This window comes from Brassica rapa, chromosome A08 (genome assembly GCF_000309985.2).
Source record: "Brassica rapa cultivar Chiifu-401-42 chromosome A08, CAAS_Brap_v3.01, whole genome shotgun sequence".
In the NCBI taxonomy this organism is placed as follows: domain Eukaryota; kingdom Viridiplantae; phylum Streptophyta; class Magnoliopsida; order Brassicales; family Brassicaceae; genus Brassica; species Brassica rapa.
Window position 1 is genome coordinate 4,909,657 of NC_024802.2, and position 14,251 is coordinate 4,923,907.

Consider the following 14,251-nt stretch of genomic DNA (forward strand, 5'->3'; position numbering starts at 1 on the left):
TCATCTCCTCGACAGCTCTCTCTCTAGCGAGACAGACTGACCACCCTTCAGTAAAACGGACATAACATCTGATCTAACCGTTGGATTGACCTCAAACTGGTGGCATTGGAAAGCTAACTCAAATCTCTATCTTGTGTACGAATAACATCTCAATCTCACCCTAGAAAAGTCTCCATCCATATCTAAACATCTGACACATCTATGCAGTTGCAAGCCACATCAAATCAATTCTTACTTCAGAGGTATCATATATATCATATCCTAGCTTAGTAACCAAATCCATCTAACCAGCAACTTAGCTAATAGTGTCTTACTCTCCCCTCTGCTGATCTCATTTACTACATATATAAAAGGTGTAGGCTTTATCTTGGAAGTATTGATCAAAAGACACATGGACTCTTACTCAAGCAAGATTTTGAACACACAAGTAGTCTTATCTGATCCCTTTCTTCCCTCTTTCTCTGTTCTCTGAATCTCAATTCCAATGAACAATGATGCTGATACAGTCCATCTTTATTCATCTTCTTTTCGATTTTCTCCATTATTTTTCTCTATTCTTTTATTTTTCTTGACAAAGTGTAGGCGGATAATGGGGTCACAGGAGCACTCCTACCCCTCGCTTCCAACAATGTGTGATCATTCCATTAGAGTAGAATAATAGGGTCGCAGGAGACACTCCTACCCCTCTAAACCGCATGAAATCATTTCAATCTTTTATTTATATAGATAGATACCGAAGAGAGAGAGAGAAGAGAATCATAAACACACAGACTTTTACCTTCTAGACTTGCAGAAGGAATCCGATCTAATGTATACCAAGCCTAAGACAAGCAGATTAAGCTCAATTAGGTTGGAGATCAACTTTGGTTCCTTCAAACAATCTCAGCAAGTGTGGATAATAGGCAGGTGATCCACTTTAGTATCTCTAATACACTCGACAGTCAATAAATCTAAGAGTGATGCTAGAGCGTGGTTAGTTAATAAGTAAAATTGTAAAGTTCATTATCCCATTCTTGACTCAATAAAACTTTTTGAAAACATTTTATAAAACTCATAGATAAACTAAATATCAGTAAACCTCCCCCCCAGACTTAAATTACACTTTTCCCAGTGTATATCCAATCGAAGTTTGGTGAGAACATAAAAAATAAGTGCATAATGTAACAAAGATAAACGATAACCTGCTCGCCGATGTCAATGTCGATCGACACAATGAATTGTCTATCGATCGGTGCTGGTCTGGTACTTTTGAACAATGTCTCATCGGTTGATGGGCTGGGCAATCGTCTCCTCAGATCTTTTTTTTAACTCAAAGTAAAACATAATATTAGTAAAACCTCCTCCAGACTTAAACAACATTGTCCCAGTATTATACAGTCTAAGATTGGTGGGAAAATAAACCAGAAGTACTAAATTTAACAAGGTTTCGCGAGTATACCTGCCATTGATGTGAGTATTAATCAACAAAATTAAGTGGCGATCAATACTTGTGATGCTCAGTCGATCGATATTGATAATTTGTCGGTCGATGCTGGTGCAGAACTCATGAACCTTGGATCTTTTTTCCGATGAACGGTACATCTGCTACAGTGTCGATTGACGTTTCTGCTACAGTGTCGATCGATGCTACAATACATTTGCTATAGTGTCGTCATCATTGCTCATTGTTTTTTATTCTTGGCCTGCATAAAATTTAGAAACGAAAATCAGTAAACTTTTTAAACTAAGCTTAAAAGATATTACCTAACAGTGGGATACCTCCCAATCAACGATTATTTTGAGTCATTAGCTTGATTTCTGGAGATCTGAATCAGTCCGGATGAGAATGAAAAGTTTCTCCAAACCAAGTCTTAATGCCTTCTTTTTGAAGCTTCATCATACATTTTTGTGAAAGCCTCCAAAGACTCTTCCCATTTGTCTATCATCTCAGCAATGTGGGAACCGAAATTTGCACTGTCGATTTCCGTTTAAATAAGGAAAGTAGGAGAATGTGGGAACCGAAATTCGCACTGTCGATTTCCGTTTAAATAAGGAAACTAAGAAAACCCTAGTTTCCCAGAGGACCCGGATATCTGTTAATTACCACACGTCAAGCAATCAGAACACGAGAATAACAACGATAAAAATAAGAAATCGAAAAGAGAGCAAAGTAGATCTTATTCCGAATCTGCGTATGAACGTTACAACAAGGTATAAGCCTGGGCTCGAGAGCTGTCGGCGAGATTCCTAGTTCTAGCAACCCTAAGACGGCTAAACCTAATTGAGTCGCAGCTCGAAATAACAAAAACGGAAAGTTGCCTAAATCGCTCTAAGTGCTAAGTTTGCTCTCAAAAAGTTCTCTCTTGTGCTCCTCGCCTAGGACTCCTTATATACTAGCTCCAAGGTCGGTTTACGCTTTTACTCTTCTGCCCTTAAGCCGTCATAGCATAAAAATGGAGATATTCCATTTTTCCCGATCTTCACAATTATCTTCAAAACTTCCGTATTTATCCGCGGAAACTTGACATTTATCCTTCCTCGCGGGCCAAGCGCGAACCATGCTGTGGTTCACGGGCTTTTGGTTAGGAAAAATCGTAGGATGGGCCTCGAGTCGTGTTTTAGGTCCCTTTGGGCCGTCTTCCGACTCACACGTTTACTACGAGTTTTCCGCGGTTTCTAATCCGCGAAGTTTGATCGATGAATTAGAATAGCGGGAAACATAGACTGAGCTTGCTACGGTCTTCAGGAGATAGCATTCGAAGGTTTGACGAGAATGCAAGGACTGGTGTTGTATCGACGTTCGGAAAGGTTCAATCGCTACACAGCGACCGAACTTTGGCTCGAGCCCGGTCGCTATGTAGCGACCGAGCGAAACGAGTGCTCGGTCGCTACGTAGCGACCGAGCTTCGGCTTGAGCTCGGTCGCTACGTAGCGACCGAGCGGGACGATCGCTCGGTCGCTACGTAGCGACCGAGCGGGACGATCGCTCGGTCGCTACGTAGCGACCGAGCTTTGGCTCGAGCTCGGTCGCTACGTAGCGACCGAGCGGGACGATCGCTCGGTCGCTACGTAGCGACCGAGCTTTGGCTCGAGCTCGGTCGCTACGTAGCGACCGAGCGGGACGATCGCTCGGTCGCTACGTAGCGACCGAGCTTGGCTGAGCTCGGTCGCTACGTAGCGACCGAGCAGGACGATCGCTCGGTCGCTACGTAGCGACCGAGCTTTGGCTCGAGCTCGGTCGCTACGTAGCGACCGAGCGGGACGATCGCTCGGTCGCTACGTAGCGACCGAGCTTGGCTGAGCTCGGTCGCTACGTAGCGACCGAGCTTTGGCTCGAGCTCGGTCGCTACGTAGCGACCGAGCGGGACGATCGCTCGGTCGCTACGTAGCGACCGAGCTTGGCTGAGCTCGGTCGCTACGTAGCGACCGAGCGGACGATCGTTTGGTTTGAATCCCAAAGAATACTTCTTCGTAGAAATAACCTCGTATAGTTTATTTTTACGAAAATTACATCCCTTCTTTTACTAACTCTTTCGGAAATACGATCTCTGAGGATTTTCGGGTGGTAATTCCGTCGTAACCGTTTTTGACCCCAACAGTTAGCCCCCCAGCCCGTTAGGATCATGCATGGGGGATCCTAGCGTGCGGTTAGGCATGTTTGGCAAGTTAGGCGTGATGGATGGAATTAATATGCGAAAGTCCGAGCTTGAATAGTAAATCCTCATGTCTTATAAGAAGAGAGGTAACTTGTTCCATAATTTTTTCACTTTCTTGTTTTTCTCTAAGATCTTTCAAAAAAAACTTTCTATCTTTCTCTCCACCCTTTTCCTCTATTCTCTTAAGAGAAGTGTAAAGATGTCGAGCAAGAAAAAGATTGCGAAAAAAGGGTCTTCGTCCGCGAGTCCTTACGAAGAGCTCGTCGTTCCGAAGACGGAGTTCGTGCCTCACTCGGTGCATCCTGCCGAGAACGAGGCATGGTGGGTTGCTCATTACGGCTCGTTGATCCCTCCCAAGGAGAAGCCATTCCCGGTCCTGGTCCATCGTGGAGTCGAGGGAAAGGACGCAAGTAGGACCACTGACGAGTTTCTCGCGACGATGCGGTCGTTCTACCGCATCCCGGATGTTGTGGAGTTCCGGGTTCCCTGCCGCGGGGAATGTGCTAACAACCCCCCGGAGGGTTACTTTACTTGTTATGAGGTGTTCATAGTGCGTTGTCGCCTCTGGTTCCCCATACCCGAAATTCTCGTCCGAGTGTTGGACCGTTTCGAAGTCGCGATAAGTCAGTTGACACCCCTTGCCATTCAGCACCTTATTGGGATCTTGATCCTAAGCTATGAGCATGGCCTTTCCCTTTCCGTCGATCATTATGAAGCGCTTTTGAGGCTTCAACTTGTCAAGGATACGGATAAGCATAGGTTTGTCCCTCGGAAATTTATGTCGGTGGTTAAGAAGTTCATTTCGAACTTCAACTCGTGGAAGAAGTTCTTTTTCTTTGTTCGTTTGGACGCTGCGTCCGTCGAAGAGAGTTGCATTCCACTGTTCCGGAGGTTGCCGAACAATCGTCCCTTCATCAATCCTCTTGCTCCGTTCCCTGAGGACATTATCGCGGTGAGGGATCTTCTCAGGAATGGTCCCTTCTTCTGGACTTCTTTCACGCCGAGAAGGGTTCGGAAGGCACTGAAATTTGTGCAACCTGGTCCAGCTTTGGACGCGGATACGGGAAGCGACTCCGAACCCGACGGCCAGAGTCCCGTTGAAGCTCCGACAGCCGCGCCGGAGTCGAGCTCTTGGAAGGGAAAAGATGTCGATCTCGGCGACATAGAGTTTTCGATGGATGACTCTATGCTTCCAGGATGGGATCCGAACCTTGCTTACGGCGACGGAAGCGGTTCGAGCGAGGCCCCCATTCCGGACTTCGATGATTTCTTTGCTGGGCTGCCATCGGGTTTCGATGCTCCTCCTCCTACGAAAGAATCGGCGAGGCCGAGAGTCGTTGCGGAAGGATCTCGCATCATCAATGGGGTTAGTTTTTTTGGGAATTTTTTAGTGATTATCCTATGTATGGATTTGTAACACGCCTATTGATTTTGCAGGGCCTGAGCTTGCTGGGCTCGGCCATCGAGGCGGGTCATAGAGAAGCCATGGTCTACCGCTTCAAGGCGGAGAAAGCGGAGCGGGATCTCGCCCGCGTGCAAGGCGAGATGCTGGAGCGAGAGGCACAGCTTACTCGTGATCATGCGCGGGCTGTTCGCAGATCGGAGAGGAAAGGCAAAAGAGAGATCGTCGAGGTGATGAAGACTCGCGCATCTCAGTTCCAGGTTGAGTACGGGAATCTTAAGAATGCCTTTACCTCGGTGGGCGACTTTCGCGAGTGCCGTGGTTCGGTCGGAAGTCTTTGGAGGACGCAAGCCGACGACTATGTGTTTGAAGAGGAAATGAGCTTGATGAAGAGTGGGATGAGTGACCGTGCCCACGCTGAGGCGCTTATCCCTCCGATCGACGAGAGGATTCAAGGGTTCTGGGATTCCATCCCGGTTTCTCCTGATACCGAGGAGGTCCCGATCGATTTTCACGGCGGTGGCGAGGAAGTGGATCGTCCTGCGGATGCGTTTGGTGCTTCGTTGTCCGGGGACTTCGACTTTGGATTATGAGGGATGGATTAGTTATCCTTGTTTTCGGCCGAATATGGCCCTTTGAATTTGGATTTCGTTTAGGCCAAGATGGCCGTATTTGTATTCCGGGGACTGGCCGTTGGTGGCTTTGAATCCCTTGCCGCTTTATGCGGTTTATTTATATGATAAATGTTTCGTTTCGAGTTTTTCCTGAGTAGGGTTGAAGTAAATACGAGTTGTCGTCTCGTATGTAGTTCTAATTAGACGTTCAATCTGTTGGTTCGTTCGTGATTTTCGTAAAAATTTATCTGTCTTTACGATTCTGAGAACATTGAGATACGAACGGAGAGGCATGGTTTATGATCTCGTATCTTTTAGATATCATGCCTTGAGATGTTTGAGACCAGAGCGTTGGGTTTAGGGCAAGACCTAGGTTTACTTTCGGTTAAGGTTTGTGCGGTGACTAGCCGGCTATCGTTTTTCCTGTTGCGATTTCTTCCTGACTCGCACCGATTTAAAGTCCGCGATATGTTCTCGGCTTATATGACTTGTATGGTACGAATCGAGCATCTTCTCAGAATCAACTGGAAGTGCTAAACCAAAATTTCGGATTTTTGTTGTAGCGCGCTTTTGTCCTTGTGCTGGACGTTTTTAAAGATCAAAAGAGTGATCGGATTGCGTTTGTTTAAGACGGCTGGCGTGTTCGTCGGGGCCAATCGACGAACGGGGTGTAAGGTTTTTGGTGGTCGCGTTCGGACAATTTGTTTAGCATTGTCCTCGAATTTTAACTTTTTGCGACGTCTCGCAGTTATTTTCGAGGATTATGCGTGTTTGAAAGGTGATAATCTTTACGATTTTTGGGCCGGATGAGGCCGCAGACGAGCGTAAACTGAAGCGTAAGCGTTTTCGATAAAAAGACAGTGTATATTGTAAAAATTTTATGTTTCTAAAAACTCGATTACAATAATGGCGATTGTGGGAGTATACGAGTATACGCACCCACTCCCCCCCCCCCTTTTTAGAGAGGGGGATAGCTGAACTCGTCTTTTGACAAGCTGCCTACGTACCCCTTTCGAGGATCAAGCCATCTCGTAGTTCTGTTTCATGCCGCGAGTGTTCTTACTCGGCGGTTGGTGTCGCGATGTCCGCCTTGACCGTGTCGATCGTGGCTGGGTCGACGCTATTTTCCGGATGTTCCGGTTGAGTTGTCGCGTGGGCTTCGGATTTATGTCGAGCTTCGACGTCCGATGCGTTTGCGTTGACAGACGATTTTACTTCGTCCTTGTGCGGGGCGCTTTTGGCCGAAGATCGATCTATCTTCGCGCGTTTGCCGTTTGCAGAAGCCGTGATTTGCCTTAACTTATGCTCCGCGAGGAAGCATAGTCGCGACTGTTTTTGGCATCCCCAGATGGCCGCGACTCCGCTCGGCGTTGGGAACTTGAGACCCAGGTGGTAAGTTGACGGAACTGCCTGCATGGCGTTGAGCCATGGGGTTCCCATGATCACGTTGTAGATAGCGGGATGGTCGACTACCGCGAATTCGACGATTTTCGTGATCTCCTTGGCCATGACTGGCAATTGGATTGATCCGAGAGTCATCGACACTTCGCCTGAAAAACCCGTGAGTGGTTTTGGCGTCGGAATTACCTCTCCGAGTTCGATACTCATCCGATTGAGAGTGTCGCGGAAGATTACGTTGACCGTGCTTCCCGTATCGACGAGTACCCTTCCGACTTCTAAATCTCGTATGACGAGATCTATGACGAGCGGGTCGCAGTGAGGTTGGTCGATACCGCCGGCTTCTTCCTCCGTGAAGGTGATCGAGCAATTTTGGCCGTCTCGAGGAGGAGACCATGTAGGCCATTTTGCGCTTGATTCTGCCTTCCGTTGGTAAGCCTTGATGGCTGACACGGTATCGCCGCAGTATTGAGATCCTCCGATGATCATATTGACTCTGCGACGATTGTTATCGTTCCCTTTGTCATCCGGCCTCCTACCGCGTTTATCCCCAGGTTGGTTTCGTTGAGGAGATTTTTCGGCGGGCGGATTTCTGTCCGTCTTTGGAGGCCGATCAGAATCGAGGATGAGATCCTTGACGCTAGTTATTCCGAAAGCTCTCCAGCGAGCAGCTTCGCGGCCAGTCTTGCTCCCAAGACTTTGCAATTGGTCGTGGAGTGTCCTCGGGATTGGTGGAACTCGCAGAAGGTGTTTTCGTCATACCCTTGATTGCGAGTCCATGTGTTGCCCGTGGTCCGGCCTTGATCCGAACTGATCGCATAGTTATGCGCCCCTTGGAGATCTTCCCCCTCGTGATGGACGTACTTGTCGTTACGAGAATTCTTCTTTTTCCCCTTCGGATCTGCGTCTTTCGAGGATGGTCTTGCCGGCTTATGTTTTTGCGATAAGACTTTAGTTTCTTCCTCCACTATGATATAGTCCGTTGCTTTGTGGAGGGCGTCCTGGATCGTTCGCGGTTTGTCGAGAGTTATCCATTTTCTGAATTTCGACTTGTACCAGAGCGTCTTTCTCAGCGCGTCGATGGCCACTTTGTCGCTTATCCCGCTGACCCTGGACATTACCAGTTTGAACCGACTGATAAACTCGCGGAGGGGTTCGTCTTCCCTCTGGGAGAGACTCCAGAGATCAACATCGGAGGTTTCCCTGTCTATGAATACAGAGTACTGTTTGAGGAATTCCGATGCGAGCTGTCGAAAACTCCCGATGGTGTTGCGCCGAAGGCGTGCGAACCATTCGAGCGCTGCTCCTTCAAGATTTTCGACGAACAGGCGGCAATAGCCGGCATCCTTTTCGCCATCCTTCAGTCTTGCTCTTCCCATCGCGATGTGGAAAGCCTGAAGGTGCGCTTTTGGATCGGCCGTACCATCGTACTTCGGTACTTTGATCTTTCCCGGATCGGACACCCTCATGTCCGAAATGCGACTGGTAAAGGGGGTCTTTCGAGCTCCTTCCAGCAGTCGATCGATCTCGGGGGCAGCACTAGTAGCATGATGGATTTGAGACTTTACGGCTCTCACTTCTGCCGCAGTCTTGGTGATGTAGTCGCGAAGATCGCGGATATCCGATGTCTCGTCAGTGGATTTCCGAGCCTGTCGGCGCTTACTGCGAGTGAGCTCGGTTTGCCTTTCGGCCAACTCCTCTTGTTCGTTCCAATAGGCGACTTCTTCTTCTTCCGTCATTGGTTTTTCGAACGGGGAGCCTTCCCGAGCGGATCGGCTTCTGGTCCTTCTTGGATGTCTGTCGACATCCTCGTCGGTGTCGTTGGAGACATCACTAGGATCCAGGTCAATGTGTTCGGCTTCGTTATCCTCCGAGTCCTTTGCAGGGAGCGGAAGACTTTCAGAGTTCCCCTTCTCGATGGGAGACTTCTCGCTGGGGTTTTGACCGGAAGGTCGTTCCCGCGCGGCTCCTGCTCTATCGAGTGGGGTGGCGAAATCGAGCCTCTTCCCGCGGATTTTGGTGGTTCCGCGGGGACGGATAGCTTGGGTCCTTGCCGTTAAGGTTTCAACCTGTTTGGTCAAGGTATTCACGAGCTTATCCTGTTCTTCCGACCTTTTTTCATAGGTGGCGAACATCTTTTTAAACTCCTCGAGAGTCGCGGCGTTGGCTTGCGCGTTGGCCGCAGATACGTCCGCTACCGGAGTGTGGAGATCGGTGCCGCTGCCTCCGTTAAGGGGAGTTTGCACGTTATCCGCGTCGTTGGTTGACATGTTGACTGTGTGTGGCTTTTGCGGGTTAGATTGATCCGTAAGTCCCCCTCCTTCTAGCGCCAAACTGTGGGAACCGAAATTCGCACTGTCGATTTCCGTTTAAATAAGGAAACTAAGAAAACCCTAGTTTCCCAGAGGACCCGGATATCTGTTAATTACCACACGTCAAGCAATCAGAACACGAGAATAACAACGATAAAAATAAGAAATCGAAAAGAGAGCAAAGTAGATCTTATTCCGAATCTGCGTATGAGCGTTACAACAAGGTATAAGCCTGGGCTCGAGAGCTGTCGGCGAGATTCCTAGTTCTAGCAACCCTAAGACGGCTAAACCTAATTGAGTCGCAGCTCGAAATAACAAAAACGGAAAGTTGCCTAAATCGCTCTAAGTGCTAAGTTTGCTCTGAAAAAAGTTCTCTCTTGTGCTCCTCGCCTAGGACTCCTTATATACTAGCTCCAAGGTCGGTTTACGCTTTTACTCTTCTGCCCTTAAGCCGTCATAGCATAAAAATGGAGATATTCCATTTTTCCCGATCTTCACAATTATCTTCAAAACTTCCGTATTTATCCGCGGAAACTTGACATTTATCCTTCCTCGCGGGCCAAGTGCGAACCATGCTGTGCTTCACGGGCTTTTGGTTAGGAAAAATCGTAGGATGGGCCTCGAGTCGTGTTTTAGGTCCCTTTGGGCCGTCTTCCGACTCGACACGTTTACTACGAGTTTTCCGCGGTTTCTAATCCGCGAAGTTTGATCGATGAATTAGAATAGCGGGAAACATAGACTGAGCTTGCTACAGTCTTCGGGAGATAGCATTCGAAGGTTTGACGAGAATGCAAGGACTGGTGTTGTATCGACGTTCGGAAAGGTTCAATCGCTACACAGCGACCGAACTTTGGCTCGAGCCCGGTCGCTATGTAGCGACCGAGCGAAACGAGTGCTCGGTCGCTACGTAGCGACCGAGCTTCGGCTTGAGCTCGGTCGCTACGTAGCGACCGAGCGGGACGATCGCTCGGTCGCTACGTAGCGATCGAGCTTTGGCCCGAGCTCGGTCGCTACGTAGCGACCGAGCGGGACGATCGCTCGGTAGCTACGTAGCGACCGAGCTTGGCTGAGCTCGGTCGCTACGTAGCGACCGAGCGGGACAATCGCTTGGTCGCTACGTAGCGACCGAGCTTTGGCTCGAGCTCGGTCGCTACGTAGCGACCGAGCGGGACGATCGCTCGGTCGCTACGTAGCGACCGAGCTTGGCTGAGCTCGGTCGCTATGTAGCGACCGAGCGGGACGATCGCTCGGTCGCTACGTAGCGACCGAGCTTTGGCTCGAGCTCGGTCGCTACGTAGCGACCGAGCGGGACGATCGCTCGGTCGCTACGTAGCGACCGAGCGGGACGATCGCTCGGTCGCTACGTAGCGACCGAGCTTGGCTGAGCTCGGTCGCTACGTAGCGACCGAGCGGGACGATCGCTCGGTCGCTACGTAGCGACCGAGCTTTGGCTCGAGCTCGGTCGCTACGTAGCGACCGAGCGGGACGATCGCTCGGTCGCTACGTAGCAACCGAGCTTGGCTGAGCTCGGTCGCTATGTAGCGACCGTGCAGGACGATCGTTTGGTTTGAATCCCAAAGAATACTTCTTCGTAGAAATAACCTCGTATAGTTTATTTTTACGAAAATTACATCCCTTCTTTTACTAACTCTTGCGGAAATACGATCTCTGAGGATTTTCGGGTGGTAATTCCGTCGTAACCGTTTTTGACCCCAACAGAGAACCCTAGTTTCCCAGAGGTCCCGGATATCTGCTAATACCACACACTAAGCAATCAGAACACGAGATAACAACGACAAAGTATAAAAATCGTAAAAAGAGAGCAAAGAGAAGTCTTATTCCGAATTAGCGTATGAGCGTTTACAACAAGGTATAAGCCTGGGCTCGAGAGCTGTCGGCGAGATTCCTAGTTCTAGCAACCCTAGGACGGCTGAACCTAGTTGAGTCCAGCTCGAAATAACAAAAACGGAAAGTTGCCTAATTGCTCTAAGTGCTAAGTTTGCTGTAAAAAACGTTCTCCACATGCCTCTCGCCTAGGACTCCTTATATACTCGCTCCTAGGTCGGCTTACGCTTTTCCCCTTCTGCCCTTAAGCCGTCATAGCCTAAAACTGGAGATATTCCATTTTCCGGATCTTCGTAATTTTCAAAATTATGTATTTATCCGCAGAAACTTGACATTTATCTTTCCTTGCGAACCAAGCGTAAACCGTCCTACGGTTTACGGGCTGCTGGTTAAGAAATAGTAAAGTGGGCTTCAAGTCATGTCTTAGGTCCCTTTGGGCCGACTTTTGACTTGAAGCGTTTATTACGACTTCTTTCGATTAAAACGAACTTTCCGCGGTTTTTATCGTAAAGTTTGATTGATGGCTTCAAATGATGGAAAACACGAAATGGGTTCGCTACGGTCTTCGGAAGATAGCATCAAAGGGTAGACGAGAATGCATGGATTCGAGCTTGGCTCGAGCTCAGTCGCTACGTAGCGACCGTGCGACCTTATTCGGGCTTTTCTCCGATATCTCGTGTTTCTTCCACAAAGCTCTACGTAAGAAAAAAATCTTTTCCGAAGACGTTTTGAATGTTAACTTCGTCGCAACCGTTTTTGACCCCAACAAGCAATAAGGAGTGCTCGAAGACTTACGAATGGCTGTGAGAAGCATCTGCTGCGCACTCTGTACTTCCTGACACCATCTGAGAAGTGAGGATTAAGTGATAACTGAGGATCACCCTTGATCCTTCTCCTCTTCTTCCAATTATTCCTCTTATTTCCCCTAGACTTGTCTGATCGCATGGTGGTGCCTCCATCAAAAAGATTGCGACACATTTCAAACTCTTTCTGCTATAAATGCGTCCAATGTCGATCGATGGTATCTGGTCGGTGTCGATCGATGAAGCTTTTGCTGGGCCTTTATCGACTTCACCTCTACATCTCAACACTCTCCGAGAAGCTACTGCATACATATCATCAGAAAATACCCCATCGCAGGAACCTAAATGCACACTTCTATCTGGTGGGATAGGAAATTCAACTTCTACAACAGCGCATGGTACCACAAACTTCACAGGGTCATGTGACCTCTTCACTCCTTTGTGAAACCATCAGCTTTTTCTGCGTGTATAGGTGGTCTAAAATGTTCGGAGACAGCAAGGTGCAAGCTCTTAGATTTGTGCATTCTTTCCTCAGTCGGTTCCAGCTCAACCACGCAACTCTGCAGTTCGTCCAACAATGCGTGTCAATCGATGCTGTCAGATGCGTTTCTTAGATTTGTGCATTCTTCCCTCGTAGACTTACGGATCGTACGTGAATCAGCAGCTCCTTCTTTAAAGAACCCATAAATCCTCTTTTCATTGTTGTTCCTAATACTAAGATGTATTTACCTGAATTAGAAGAAAAATATTTATCAGTTTTTTGAACTGTAGTAAAACCTAGGAGTGATTTAATGGCGACGAAGCTCTCCGGCAACGGCGCCAAATTTGATATCACTCAAATTACCCTAAAGAGTGATTTGTACTCTCTCAAATAAGAGGTCGAGTTGTAACACGTAGGGATCAAATTCACAGGGAGATTGGGCACACACTAGATCTAAATAGTTATTGATTAAGCTAGGCTAATAGATTATAAAACAATAAATAACAGAACAGAGTGAACAAGGTAGTTGTTCAGAAAATTGATGAGTTGTTTGATGGAAAGATGGTTTGCTAGACTTAGGGTTTCTATTTAGGCAATCATGATTATAGTAGTATAGAGACTAAGGTTGGATATTCTAAAACTCAAACAAAGGAATAATCTATCAACTTCTGTTTGGTTAGATTATCTATTGTCTAGATCTAAGACCTCAGATGTCGCTTGTTAGTCTTGAGAAAATATCGATTGACGCTATCAACGAACTGTCAATTGATACACCTTTTAGATCGTCGATCGATACAACTACTGAGTTCTCGATTGATGTTCGTTCTAGCAAGCTTTAACGAGCGGGTTTGAATGGTTCACTAGGTTAAACTAAATCAGTTTCCGCTTGTTTCTAGCAAATCTAGCATAATCTAAACTAATCAAACAGACAACCAAACTTCCTCTTGCGCCTTACTATCTATAGGCAAGGTCTTAATTGGCTACTCTAGAACACAAGCATTAAGAACAGTCTAGTTGATTCATATTCCTGACACTTAGCAATTTTATATTTTGGGCCAATCCTTCATGAATATCTAAACCCTAAATCTAACAAGATGAACTACTCAAACATGAATTTGTCACATAAATCATAAACTGAATAGATGAAATAGAAATATATATATAAACCAAAGGAGTTTCAGGAGGACTCTGAAGTAGTTCCTCTCTTCTCTCATAACCTAAGAGAAACAACAGAATAAAGCTTTTCCGTCAACAATGGCTTAGAAAATACATAAATATGGTTTTAGGTCGCCTATGGGTATTCTGGTAATTTGTGGTTGCTTCTGGGCTTAAGTCGGTCTTGAAATATACTCGGCCCATGCTCTGGAATCACCGCCGATCGACCGTCTATCGACACCATGGGTGTACCGTCGATCAACGTTTCTTCATCTCCTCGACAGCTCTCTCTTGCGAGACAGACTGACCACTCTTCAGTAAAACGGGCATAACTTTTGATCTAACTGTTGGATTGACCTCAAACCGGTGGCATTGGAAATATAACTCAAAGCTCTATCTTGTGTCAAAGGGTCAGCTCAATATCACCGTGGAAAAGTCTCCATCCATATATAAACATCTGATACGTTTGTGCAGTTCTGCACTCAAAAGATTCCAAAAACTTAAAAATCATCACTTTTCTCCAAAACGTACCTATATCTGAAAACACTAAAAAGACTACAAAACAACTATAATATATTTAAAAACATATATATACCATGGCTTTTT

The 14,251-nt window shown here is 47.1% G+C and overlaps 1 protein-coding gene across 4 annotated transcripts in view; it reads left to right on the forward strand.

The window, feature by feature from the left end:
- Positions 1 to 14,251, forward strand: part of LOC103833097 — a 1,138,500-nt gene that overhangs the window by 775,566 nt on the left and 348,683 nt on the right. The gene's annotated exons all lie outside the window — the stretch shown is intronic.